This window comes from Cryptomeria japonica, chromosome 4 (genome assembly GCF_030272615.1).
Source record: "Cryptomeria japonica chromosome 4, Sugi_1.0, whole genome shotgun sequence".
NCBI lineage: Eukaryota > Viridiplantae > Streptophyta > Pinopsida > Cupressales > Cupressaceae > Cryptomeria > Cryptomeria japonica.
The window spans coordinates 536,677,590-536,689,558 of NC_081408.1; positions in this window are offsets into that span (position 1 = coordinate 536,677,590).

Sequence of the window (11,969 nt, forward strand, 5' to 3'; positions counted from 1 at the left end):
ATGGTATTACTAGCATACCATATGCATATGTTTATGGGTGAAAGTTGATGTATTCAGACTTATCAGTTTATGGTGTCTCGTGTCTTACTGTGTTAGACCGGTATTATCATGGTTAAGTTTAGTAATGGTGATAACCAGTTGGTATTGCTTTAGCTAGATAAGTCATTGAGAGTTTTTATCTGTACTAATTCACCCCCCCCCCCCCCCTCAGTACCTGTTGGGGTATTTGTTGTTCATCATTATTCATCAGGGATTGCCCTTTCAAATTTGAAAGGGGTTTTCTTTTTCCCCCCACTTTTAAAAACTTAAATATTAAAATTAAACTAACCTAATAAAAATTCTATAAAACTAAACATCCTACTCTTTAAAAAAAAAAACTAATTCAGGTTAGGGCTTCATGTTATGCAGGTTTTCAGGAGGCAGCAATGGTGGCGGATTAAATTTACACAGGGCCACGGATTTAATATTACGTGGGCTGCTGTTTTAACACGGGGGGGGGACGGAAAGTTTACGGAGGCCGCGGGGTTGCGCCCCTAAGGCTCCTGCGGCTCGCGACCCGCAGTGACGCTACGGCATCCCTACGGGTCATGGCCACCGCGGCGCCTCTGTGGGCCTCGATGCCTCTGTGGGTCACAGCCCACAAGGGGCCCCGAGCCGCCCGAGGGCCTCCTGCATGGAGCTTTGGCTCCATGGGACCCTCGGGGTAGGGTTGCCATTTTTTTTTTTGTAAATATTGACTGTTAATTAAAAAAAAAGCCAGCAACTTAAAAATGATATACATTTCCCTTTTCAATAGATTTAAAGTAAAAATCATTTAGATATGTATACATTAGATTTTTCTTTATTTTATTTTTGATATAAAGTATTTAAAACTAACTAGTTTATTTTTCTAAATAAAAACTTAGCAATATGAAGATAATATATTTTCATATGTCTAAGACATATTTTCCTAAGAACATTAAGGCAGATTTAGGATATTAGAATATATGTATTTCTTTTCTTTTTTAATGTCATATAGTTAACTTTAGAAATAGATTAATCTTCCTAGATTTATTTTCTGCATTTAAAAAAAAATAGCAGAAATAAATAAATTACAACAGCAACTATAATAGTCTAAAAATCATTTTAAACATTAGCATCATGTAAAATGCAATATTATTATTCATTCTAAAATCTATTTAACCATATTTTGCATTTTGAAATAAATAAATAGAAGGGTTTTATTTTCTTTCACTAACATTCATGCTTTATCATTACATTTATTTCCATCATTTTACAATATGCTTAGAAAGATAGAAAGGACTTTTTATTTCCAAGACATATATACAAACAATTGTTAACTCAAGAACTATAGAAAACTTGCTTCATAATTATTTTCATTTCTTTCTTGCAAGAACAATTTTAAATAAAAAATGCATTTCATTTCATGATAAAATATGGTATAAAGAATACTTTTATTTCCAACATAGTAGCTTTTACAAATAAGGTGAATACCCAACTTAGCCTCTCATTTCTACTAAATGAGGGCCTCAAAAATAAATACATTTTTCATTTGCAATGTTAACAAATAATAATGGTAGCAACTCCTAGCTTTTATTTCCTTCCTTTTTCCAAGCAAACCTGCAATACAAAGTCTTAAGGTTGTGACCATGGAGGCCCACCTTCCAACCTAGGCTTACTAGAAGCCACCCCCGAGCTTGGAGAACCAAGACCTAGACGGGTTTCACTCAAGCAATACACAAACAAGCATGACAAACTCACAACAAACACATTCCCATCCCAAAGCTTAACATCATCACATATGTGATTTTTACATGGGTGAAGGTGGACTAAGTACCTTGAGGAGAAACTGCAAATAGTAGAACACAAAGCCATTGCAAGGCAACCAAGAACACATCACAAGTTCTAAACTTGTCCCAACCATCCTTATGACCCCCAAGGCATACAAGCCATCAAATCTCCCCTTATGACCCCCAAATGCATAAACAATAACTATGCAGCAAGGGTCACAAAAATCCCTTGAGATCACTCTCTTCCAAAGAGAGTCTCTCACTCTAAGGCTGTCAAACAACCCTTCACCCCAAGGCCACTCTACCCTCCCAAGGGTGAGTTTGGCCTTGAATACTCCCAAAACATAAATGAAATGCTCAACCAAAAAAACATAGGAAAGATCACACATCTTTCTTCACAATAAAACCACAACGGGAGAAAACAATGAAAAATATACAATCTTTCAAAACAAATTTACAACATACATAGATAGAGATTAAACCAACCTTGAATCTACCAAAGGTATGCAAGAGATAGTTTGGAGTAGAGCTTCCCAAATCCACACTTCTTTCTTCTCAAGACTTAACCAAAATTCCTATACTAAACTTTCAAAAAAACTTTGAGATTCTAGTCTCCAAAGATGGAGAGTGGGTGATTACCATCCTAAGCCTCAAACCCTTCCCTAAGAAGACTCCTCTCACTCCTTCCAACCTCTTGAATAGAGTGTGGGCTCACATTGGTTGGTCTTCCCAACCTCTTACAAACTTACTAAAACTAGCAACTGAAAAGGTAAGAGAAAGTGGGGAAGAGAAACTGACACAAGAAAGGAAGGTTATCTAACCTAGAAGGAATCCTCCAAGTTGGATTTTCGCTCATCTTGGGAAAACCAAATTTTGAGGGGTCAAATCAGTCACATGGGAGTGGTTACATACTTAAAAATACCCCTAAACCATAGGTATACCCTATGGACCTTTGGAAAAGCCCCTGAACTAACCCTAGGAGTCCATTTGACCCCTTAGAAACCCATCTAAAGTTAACCTACGGGTCAAACCTAAGTTGACCACTCCAAAGACTCTCTACCCAAGGCAAATTTGGGACTACACTCAAATATTTGAAAAAGGCTTTGGTTGAAATAATTTCCCTCCAAAAGACATGTCATAATCAAAACACTATTTAGCACATGTGTCAAGTGACACAATAACATACATTACTTAATTTACACATGGAAATTGTCTCTTGTTGGATTTAAACAAATTAATAAATACAATTTAACACACATGCAAATATTTACATTTACGAATAAAACATGATACATACGGTGTGTTGTATTTCCAAATAGACAACCCCTGGTTTTACGAACGTACAAAGATCTAGGCTTGATTCTCCATATTGTTTCCATGGTCACATGGATAATTTTCCTGTGCAACTCAATTACACATTAGTAATTCCCAAATAACCTAATATAAATTTAACATATAAAAAGGAATACAAATCAATCACTCTGTATACAAATTGCCATCATACAAATCAATTTACCAAATATCCAATGCAATCCACATAAGGAAATTATCATAATCCTCATAAATTTCAACCATTCATAAGACAAGCATCATATTTCTAACATCATAATAAAGTTTTGCAATTCAAATAAATGACATACACCAAATCAATGTTATCCTATCCTAGAATCATATAAAATTCTCTATCCATAATGCATAGAAATGAAGCATCAATATATCAATGTTATCCAATCCTGGGATCATATAAAATTCTATATCCATAATGCATAGAAAAGAAGCATCCATAATAGTTTCAACATGAAAATAACTGAAATGCTAGGATGGGTTGGGGTAGCACCTCATAGTATGTTGTTGCTGCTACTAACTGTACACAAGTTATATGGATGAAGCAAATATTGAAAGACATAAAAGTGCATTGCAATGGACTGGTAGTTATTCACTGTGATAACTCTGCTGCTATTGACATATCAAAGAATCTGGTATTTCACTCTAAGCCAAAGCACATATCTATCAAGTATAACTTTTTGAAGGAGAAGGTGGAAGAAAATGAAGTTAGATTGGTTTATGTGAACACTAAAGAGCAGATTGCAGACATATTCACTAAACCTTTGCCTAAAGAATCATTTGAGTACCTCAGAGACAGATTAGGGGTTTTTGCCCCTCCAACAGAAAATTGATTGATGTTATTTGGCATCAATATAGTATGCATTATCAAAGATATTATTCATTCTGGATTGATGTGGTGATGCTACTACTCAGGGGGAGTAGTTAGTCTTGTGATTCAGTAGTTTATGATTTTGCTTTGATATTTATGTCAGATCTCTGGCATTGATGTCAAAGGGGGAGAGATATTCATGTGAAAAAATTAAGGAGTTATATAAATTAGGGGGGGAAATTTGTAGAACTTAACTATGATATCATCTACAAGGAGAGTATGGATCAAAACTTCATTGCTATATTCCTATATGGGAGATTTGTTTGGCATTTCTTAGCACTTGGATGTTTTTCAAATCTAGTGTTGCCATCAATGCCAAAGGGGGAGATTGTTGGCCATTTGGAGGAATTGATTATGTGTTGCATTGATGTTTTGTCATTGATGTCAACACTAGCTGCTTTGGCTACTTTACCAGTATCCTTTTGGTCCCAGTAGGTTGATTGGTTTCTAGCTAGTAAGATCATGATGATCCGGTATACTCTAGTATGCTTTGGTTTATGGATTTGGCTTAGATATTCTATTCATGCTACTCAGATTTATGTTCAGATGATTGGTTTTGATTTGGTGATCGGATGTTATCTTATATGCTGGTAAGCTTGGTTTGTTGATCTGGTGAGGGTTTCACTGGCAGAGCTTTGTTGAAGATCTTTTGATGTTATGCATAAGTGGTGTTGGTGCAGCTTCTAGTAGAGATTTAGGATGTTGATGGTGATCATGTTCGAGACTTAGCTGATTGGGATCATTTCTTTAGTGTGTGTGGACCTAAATTGGGTCTGGTACTATCTAGGTTATGGACCAGCTACATTTAACATGTTGTTTGGTCTTCTCGATGGGTTTCCGGGATGTCTTATGGGTTAGATAATATTTGTTTGGCCTCAGGACGACATGTTTTATAATTATGTAATTGCTTTATTGTCTGGTGGTCAACCTTATTGTTTATGGGTGAGAGTTTGTATATATATGATGTAAGATCTCATTTTAGATCATGATGGAATGGCATAGGAGTAAATAATATAATAATCATTCATGCAGAGGATTTGGTCGATCATTGGTGATTGAGTTGGGTTTATACAAGAGGACTAATTCCTCCAGTATTGAGCTTAGCTAGAACTATACTCAGGCATAGGAGATGATATCATTACATTTCATTCTTCCTTCCCGATTGTAGTCTGGATTTTTATGTAGTCGGTGAAACTCCTTTTGTAATGAACAGTGTGCTCTAGGCTGTTGGCCTTCCTGCAAGTGCAGGCCCCTCAATTTGTAATCACATACTTACTATAGAATTATTATCTGACTGTGGGTAGGCTTCCCAACATGGTTTTTCCCTTTACCAGGTTTTCCACATACAAATCTTGGTGTCATGTGGATGGTATCTATTCTCCAATTGTTGTTTGTGCTTAATTGGTATTTCTGTTATTTCAGTAATTGGTTTATGTATTCTGATATTGATCTTATGTATTCTGGTATAAAAGTTTTAATTGCTTAAGGTTATAGTAATCTAATGACAACTGATTCACCCTCCCCCCCCTATTAGAAAAATTTGTGCCTTCTTTAGCGAATTTCAATACTCGTCTTTTCACCAAGGCTTCCTTAATTTTGAGACCATTTTCGATTAGCTTTTGAAAACTTGGTGGACATTGTAATTCAAGTCTATAGCTCATTTCACTATTTAGAGTATCAATGAGTATATCCCTTTTTTCTCTTTCAGGTATAGGATGAGGATATCTAGCAAACAACCATCTTCATCTTTGCAAGAAGGCAAGGAATGTTTCACCATTTTTTATGTTTTGTGTTGTATAGGTCAAGCATGGTTACTTCATGTTGAATATTGTAGGAGTAATGAGATACAAACTTGTCTACCAGTTCTTCAAATGTCCTGATACCTGGTGGAAGTTTTGAGAGCCATTCCATGGTTTGTCCACCCAAACTTCTTGGAAACAACCTCATTAAACATGTGTCATTGTGTGCAAATTCCAAACTCATGGTACAAAATTCCATCACATGATCTTGTGGGTCAGTTTTGTCATTGTATTTATTGTAACTTGGAAACTCACAATTTGGTGGAAATGGTATCATGTTCAAATTTTGATCAAATGGATAGAGGAAAATGTCTTTCAAGGTATATATCCTTATTGTTTCCCTTTTCATGTCTTGTATTTGTTGTTGAAGAGCCTGAATTTATTGAGTTAAAGCATTTAATAGATTGTTGTCATTGGTTCTTGCCTCAGCTTCTGCTCTCTTGGGATTTTATTTTAGTTTGCTTATATCAAAATCAACAAGTAGTGTAGCACCTTGACTTGCCAACATCAAAAAGTATTTTTTGGGATCAGTTTCCAAAAGCTTTTCCATAAATTTTTTAAATTTGGGGTCTTATTGAGCCTCTTGGATTAGTTCCTTAGTTATTTCCTCTACTTCAATATCTTGATACTTGTAAAAAGGATTTTCCTCTCTTTCTGCCATGATTGGTTGTGGTTCATTTTCCTTCCCTTTGAGTTTTTGTTTCTGAGCTCTAGTTAGTACAGGGCATACGAGTGATCTAATTGTGACTGTTTTGAAAGGTTTTTAATGAATTAGTAGATGATTTATTGTTGCGACATATTGGACAAGGATATTTGAACACTTCGAGACAAGGAAGATCTTTATTGAAAAGCACGGGTTTTTAAAGATTCCTAGTCAAATTCATTTCCATGACTACGTAGATAATTATAAAAATGGTGTAGGAATGTATGATGTTTTAACAAGAGTTTGCAGTTTGTGTAGAGAAAGCTTCTCTTCTTTAAGATTTCCTTTTGACTAGGTTTCTTTTTCTTTAATTGATGGTAAATGGTCATACAAGTGATTGAAATTGTTTTAGAATTTTGATCTTTGTTGTGAGTGCCAATTTAATATGAGATAACTAAGCCAAATAGGAAAGATCCTTCCTATTTATAGGACTAGGGTAATCTGATTTGTAGTGTTGTTTCGTGATAAAGGATGATATGTCTTGATGATGAAATTCTACTGAAAATCAAAGTGATATTTGATAATTGAGCACTTAAGTTGTTTGATCTAAGTTTAGTTGAAAGTTTTCACTTGCAATAATCTAATTTTCCCAAGTTTACACTAATGTGTTGATGACATAAAAGTTCAACTCTGAAAAGGGTGTCTGAAAATGATTCTGGCTTTCTAAGAAAATTCCAAATTTGTTCTCTGTTCGAGATGATATCAGGTCTATGCACTAAAACATGTATTGTATGCGCTACAAAATTCAGTGTATGTGCTACTTTGGACCACTTAGGCACTAAGTTGTCCTCTTGATGCGCTAAAATGTCTTATGTATGCGCTAAACTAGGGTTAATTTGATTCTCCTGACCATTTTGGAGTTTGAAAATTGTGTTTGTTTGATGAGCTACTGTTGACATTGTATGGGCTACTATATTACTTCTATGTGCTAAATGAAGACTTTTGTGTGTTGCTAAACTTGTTGTATGCACTAATGTTTTATGTCAATGCACTAAATTGCTCTGTAACTAGAAATTTTGATAATTTAACCATGTTTTCGTAAATTTTTTGAGTGTTTAAAGGATAATTTTTTGAAAAATTATTGAAAACACAACATCCAACAATAAAACAATAGTTTTCAATTTGTTTCACCCTATAATCTAAACAATGAGTGTATGTTCAAGGATATTTTCAAATCGCTCTTGTTTTCACTGGTTTGAACAATAAAGATACATCACTTAGACTCTTCTATTCTCAAGGGTCATTAATAATACCACAACCCACATCTTGGAAGCCCTTCAACTCAAATAGACTTGTCACACCCTAGGGTGCACCCATTTTTTTGCCTTTTTTCAGAAGTTGAACCAAAGAGAATTTCTTCTTAAGTGGATTGTTTTCTTGGGAGTCATATAGTGAGTTCTTGGGGGCGAATTATTCCCCACCCTTGCACTGTGATACTAGAATGTTTGGATAACTAACTCAGCTTGGCTTCTACCCTTAAAGTTTGTAGTAAGGGTTTTATTCAATGTGTCAATGATAAAATCCCTCAAGAGGCTTCCCAACCTTTAAAACAAAAGCTTTATGTATCACCAAGATACTGGGGGAAGGCTATCAATGAACACTATTGTTGGATGTGATTTTCATCATAGTCCACATTTGATTATAGTGGGTTGGAATACTTGGCATTAGTTTTTCCCCACTGAGGTCATTCCCCTCTCACCAATCTTATGGGCTTCTCGGGAGGGCAGGCCTGCTAAAAGGTGTTATCCTAAATGTGATAAATAAAAGTGAGTCTAGAGTTTTGGTCACCCAACTAAGGGGAGAGCATAGGCCTATCACCAGACAAAGCACATATGTTTGTTCATTAATCCTCTGCAATAAGAAAATGAAATCTAACTTGTTCTTTTTAGCTTGCACTAGAATGAAATGTGAGCTACTTTCAAAAAGGAAATGTTCTTTTGTTGTTCTTTTTATCCTTTGCAAGAAAATAAAGTGATATTCTTTTTATCTAGCACCAAATGAAGTGTGAGATTGTTTTTAACTTTGCCAAAAAGAAAGTGTGGAGCTCCTTTTAATCATTTGTGATAAGGAATGAAAACTTGAAACAAATTTAAATAAAATAACAACTAATATAACTCATTTGTACCTACAAAAAGACTTAGCCCTTACAACACAATTGAAATGTTACTCCAATGTTGTGGGCTCACAAGCCTAAAATCCTTCTTGGTGTTATGAAATTTGGCTCTTTGCCTGTGACAAATGCGCTACTCTGCTGAAACAAAAGTGCTAAAATGGAGAGAAAATGTGCTATAAATTAAAGCATAGGCACTAAAACTTTTAGTAGATGCACTACTATATAACTCCAATGTAGTATTATGATGACTCAATGTGCTAAAAGAAGGTAAGACAAAGGGGAGAGGTATATTTTGTGGATGCACTAAAAACTTGTGTAAATGTGCTGCTTTGGATTTCCAATGCACTATTACAGAGTTCCAATGCATTGAAAGATGTGTTCAAAGTGCTACAATTTTCCGCCTATGCGCTACTGTGGGAATCCGTTAAAAATCTGTCTTTGAACCTACACAAAAACTGTTAAAAATATTGGGGACGGGCCCCACGGTGGGCACCAAAAATATGTGCACAAAAGTGTGACAATCAAATAACCATAAAGAAAGTGATACACCAATAAAACATTATATATAAAGGGATTTAAACAATCAATCCATTCTAAGACGTTTCATTGTTCTCTATCTCCAAGGATTCCTCAAGTCATGGTTTTTCTCTCAGATCATTAAGCACATGACTTTCAGAATGACAAATTAAAGGATGGGTGTTGTGATAAAATGATCTATATTCTATGCAATTAAGATCTTATATGATAATAACCATGCTATTGAAATTGATTTATGATAATGAAAGTATTATGCTTATGATGATGAAAATGTTATGCTAACATGGATAATTGTTAATGATAATTATGATCTAAAATGTTTCTAAAATGCTTGTGTATATGAGAGGGACTTGTGTAACACAATGTATAGCTTGATAATGAGAGCACCTTGATAATGAGAGGATGAGTCTTATTTATAGAGGAAATAGGTAATTGAAGGAGGGCTTGATCCTCAATCCATGTTTGCAACTTCCACCAATGCAATGGTGACAAGTAGCATCATGAGAAGGCTTGAGAGAAGGGATAAATCATTAAATCCCTGAAGAGACATGATGGTTACCCTAGGTGGTTCATTTATTGGATAAAGGCTTTATCCAAGGGGTAAATGAATGTGTGAGGGCTAAAGGATTACCTCAGTCAAAGCATTAAAAGCTTGAAGGACCTTGAGGGTTAGATGGATGGTTGGGTTAAAGAAAAATTCTCTAAGCAAGAGTCAAAGATGAGTTAGTTGGATTAAAGCCTTTAAGGTTTGAGGAGACTTTGAGGGTTTAACTTGTTGAAGGGAGAAGGCCTTTAAGGCTTTGTAAGAGCCTTAATTGTTTTGAGAAGTGACTCTTCCCCAATTCCTTAGTTTTATGAATGTGCAAACACTTAGAAGAGGATTAGGCTAATTTAGAAGGGATTAAAAAAATCTAGTGAGCAAGTGGGTATTGTAGGAGAATGCAAGTGAGTGAGGATAAATAGGATTTTAATTAAATGTGCAACTTGCATTGGATGGGTATTTTAAATAAATATTTATTTATTTAAATGTTTGAGGGGGATTTAATTAAACAAATATGATTTATTTATTTAATTAATGGTCTGAATTTGGCTAAGTGAATTAAATTAAATAAATTGAATAATTTATTTAATTGATGTGCATGAGAGAATCTTCTCAAGGGTCCTAGAAGCACAAAGTCAAAGCAAGTCTAGCAAATCCTTGAAAGGCTAGGAGGGTTTGGAGGGATGGGAATTGCTTATGGCAGATGGCCTTGGGCGGGTCAAATTTTTTTCCCACGGCAGGTTCAGAGAACAAAGAAGTCAAGGGTCCCAAATTGGGAGATCGTACCATAGGGGCCCGTATGCAAATAGAAAAGTGTAGAGAAAAGGCACGATACCAACCAAAATGTTACAGACCCACTGGCATCAACCCAGACAACTAAGAAAAAAGAAACATGAAATTTTTGACATTTGTGATGAATCCCTACCACAATATGAATGTGAACTAGAAAAAGATAGAGGGTTCTTGAAAAAACTACCAACAGATTCAGAGGCTGATTTAAAATATATAGGATCCACCTAAGAAGACAACGACAGATGGCTACCATCGTATGTATCCTAACCAAATACTGTTACGATAAAGAAACCGAGATTCCTATTAGGCCCGAACAACTTAAAAGTTCAACAAGAAAATAGATTGGTCGTTATTCCAAAAGCCCACAATATAGGGAGAGTCAAGCTTAGGGTCTAGAGGAAGAAAGAGAAAAACAAGCTTGTGAAAGGCAACACAAACCAAGATGATGTTGTGCCAAGGGTTGCACTCCCAGACCACTTGATTATGCCACAAGTATCACATCTTTGGGGGAGAGAACTAATTGGTAAGTTTTGGAAATTTATACCCTCCTTTTCAGATTTACAAACATGGGCAACAGAAAAATAGAAAAGGCTTAAAAATATTTTTTACATAGATAATGGGGTAGGGTTTTTCATTGCTATTTTTCATTTAGAAGAAGAGAGAAATATTGCTCATAGATTTAAGGGGTGGTTCTGCAAAGGATATGGTCTTTTCACTATTCCTTGGATCCCAAATTTCAAGGCGGATGAGACTATCTGTAAATTTGCCCCCTTTTGGATCTTTTTTCCTGCATTACCTTTGGAGTTCATGGATTTGGATCTCATTGAAATCCTGGAAAATAAATTAGGAATCTTCATCCAATGCGACCTTATTCCTTATGAGTTCACTCATCTCATAGTTAGAGTATGCTTTTTGCTAGAAGTAGAAAAGTAATTTCCTACCACTCTATCTGTTACTTCCAAATATGGCACATGGAAGCAAGAGATTTCTATTCAAAAACCAGTAGAAGTGGACTGCCTTTCATATTCCTTGGGCCATTTTAATTCTCAGTGTCAAGAAGGCCAATGTGAGACAGTTATAGTCTATAACAATCATTCTTCAGACCCTCTAATGTGCTTGGTGTATGGTCATACATGTGAAGTCAATCTGACAACAACCAAACTAGACACTCCAAGCCACGAAAACAAAGATCCGTGAATGACATGCACTAGTAACAAGGATTCTCATGTCCCCGTGATACAAGAAAATGATTCCCAAGAATTGTTATAGGAAAATGGTCTCTCGAAAACCCACTGTACATCATTAGTAATGAGAAATAAGGGAATACCAACCTACCATCTACTACTCAAAAGAAAGTTTGTGCACACTAGATAACCCTCAAATTGACAAATTTCTAAGATCAATGTGGAATAGTCAAAAGAAAAAAATCATATCAGATATGAAAAGTCGGGAAAACAAGGATTCACAAATGCTTTGTTG